Genomic DNA, 3,333 nt, shown 5'->3' on the forward strand with positions numbered 1-3,333 from the left:
TATTCTGAATTGTGAAATTGCATGCTTAGTTTACTTAAAGAGTTTGTTTCCACTTAAATTAGGTTGAACATGAAGTTTGTTAATTGGGTGTTTAAGATGTTAAATACATGGGTTAATTGTGTATAATTTGTGAATATGTGCATAATCATGGTTAGTGTGTATTGAGTTTGTGAAAAGCTTAAAAGTGATTGATGAGTAATTGAGAATGTCTCTGTGAGATTTGAATTTGGTAATATGGCATGGTTGAGCTAAGGAACACAAATTTTATGATCATGGAAATGTTTAATCAATGAGAATAGGCTCAAAGAGTGTCAAATTACACAAATCAAACTCAAAATGTGAAGTCTAACTTTTCTGATACTGTTGCACATCGTTGTAGTGTCGTTGGACACCACTTAGATAGTGGCTAATGACTTGGGGGAGTCGAGCCACTTTTGGACCACTAAGCGCTCTCAAATTAGTGGGTTCCAAGGGTTGTAGCACTGGACGCCACTTTTCCAATATTGCGTGACACCCTATTTTTCTAGTCTACGTCATCTTGGAAAAAAATGGGTTTTCCGCTTCGTTAACCATCATATCGAGCTGAAATTTTAACATGTCATAGACACATGGATTATTTCTTTGACCTGTGGGATATTTGATTAAAGGTTTGTAGTTATAAAATTTAGTGTCTTATGTTAACCTATTTTAGGTTTCCCTTTTGAGAAAAGCACTACATATATGGTTGTTTATAGAATTGTTGATGGATTAATTTATGATTATACATGTGTATAATGATGTATGGAACTATGATAATGATTATGGGTTTTTTAATGGATATGAACATGTTTGGAAATACATGAAGATTGTAATTGATCATGAACAAATATAGGTGATTGTTTGGTATTTGGAAGTTTATATGGAATCATGTTTGTGGATGAAAGTATGAGTTTGGCATAATTCCAAGAATCTTGTAGGGAGAATCTATGGTGGTGTTCCTTTAGTGTATGCATTGATGTAAGAAGTCTGTACTGGAGGCTTGTCTTGATAATCTTATACCCATTCAAGACTCATGGAGAGTAGAATGAGTTATGTGGTGAGAAGGACAGGAGGTCCTGTCATTAAGAATGACCACAAGGTTCATATGACAATTAAATGGACTAACCTTGTGTGTATTAGCTCAGGTCGAGTAGTATTCGTTTTATTACAGCAAGTGCAAAAACCAACAAGAATCATACATCAATGCCTAAATCTGGATAATTGAGTCTAGAGAGTTTGTAATTGTATGTTTGATATTTTTATGAATGTTTGAAATGTGCTATTTTATTATGTAATCAGTTTAACTATTATATGATTATTTGTTTTATAAACTAACTTACCCTCTCTTATGCTTATGTTTTCTATGTTTTTCATTCTTCTTTTGCAATGATCACCTTTACTAGTGTGAGCAGATGAGGAAATAAGTGTAGGTTTACCTCAGGAGGAAGATGTTGATGCAGCTGTATAGACATAACATCATGGGAGCTATGTTTAGCTTCTATAGTGGTTTTAGTTATATGGTTAGCTTTTAGTCCTTGAAATTAGGTTAATGTAAAACATCTTATATGTCAATATAGTTATTTTGGATAACTATAATAGTATAATTATGTGTTTGTCTCTAATTGCTTATGGATTATCAACAGCTATGTAAAATCCTGTTTAGTAGTATTGCACTATTAAATTAGATGTTGCATTAACAAATTATGAAAAATAATTTTCCCAAATCATCCAATTGGACAAGTCAAGATTTAATAGAAATGAAAAATGTTTAACCATTTGCACTAAATCTCAAATGAAAATTAAGGCTCAGTTAATGCATGCATGGATAATAGTACAACAAAAGCATACAATATCACCCCAATATATTACAATACATCTTACTTTTACAACCGATCTAAAATACAATTTCTCTATATTTATTTTAAAGTATATTATACAAATTACCCTAAATTTAATCTAAAAAATTGTAAACAAACTAATGATTTAATAATTAAGTCACTCATAGGAACTAAAATAATTAATTAGTTCCTATAATTTTACTCTTAATTTTCAATTTTAAACATCCAATGTATTAAATTACTTTTAACAATTAATTTTAATATTCAAAATTTAAAATTTAAACATCAAAATAACATGATGCAATATCAAGAATGAATAACAACATCTAACGAAGACATTCATACATTGTCATAATTGAGATTCCTAAAAACAATCACGATATTTATTTAAAAAATAAATTATAGATTTATACCATTAACCCCAATGAAGAATGTTAAACCACAATCCACTCTGACAAAAAACTCACACAAAACTATCTATAGAGACAAAAAAAAGAATGTCTTTTAGATCACTAATTGAGGATAGATAAACTCTTCTTAGTTGTCACCAAAGAAGAGAAACAAAATGTTAAAAACACAAGGTAGAACTAAGGAAGAAGAAGTTACACGCAGAGGTTAATAAAACAATATATGTTAGAGTATGACAAAATCTAATGTAAAATTCATAATTTACGTTGGATCCTAAACATTTTACATAAAAAAAAGTTGTTTTTATCATGAAAATGTTATTGCACATTTGTCACGTAATGTAATTTAATATCAAACATTAAATTTATGACATAGAAGGCATTTTTTCTAGTGCAATATAATATTATAAAACGTGTTTTTGATTATCAATATACACATTTTATTTGTTTTCTATTAAGTTGTATATGATCCATTATTCAATGTCAATTCAATTCATTATTAAACAATTTCAGATTATTTAGCATTGTGATTTCCACATTATGTTTACCGTTCATAAAGATTTAAATTTATGCTTATAATCACTAAATTTATTCTCCTATTTAATACGCACACCATTATATATTAAAAACAAAAAGTTTAGAAACCAAAAATAAATAAACTAACGATAACAATAACATTCATTACAAGAAAATCTATAAATAGTGATCAATTTTAGTGATCAATAATCATTAATATTTTATAGTAACTAATTTAGATATTAATTTATAAAATTAAAAGTTATTGATTACTAAAATAGTTATTACTATGAATAAAAAATTATAATATATCACTAAATTGATCTTTAAAATTAGCTATTATGATTTTGTGTACCAAAAGGACTTATTTCTAAATCGGGCTCTAATATACTATTGACCAATTATAATTTTTTATTTATAATAGTGACTATTTTAATAATTGATATTTTTTAATTTTGTAAATTGGTATTTGAATTTATAACTATAATAACTAATTATTTTTTATTTTTAAAATTGGTTTTTCATTCAGAATTCTTTTTTTTAGTGATTAGTGT

Source organism: Vigna unguiculata, chromosome 9, assembly GCF_004118075.2.
Source record: "Vigna unguiculata cultivar IT97K-499-35 chromosome 9, ASM411807v1, whole genome shotgun sequence".
Classification (NCBI taxonomy): Eukaryota; Viridiplantae; Streptophyta; class Magnoliopsida; order Fabales; family Fabaceae; genus Vigna; species Vigna unguiculata.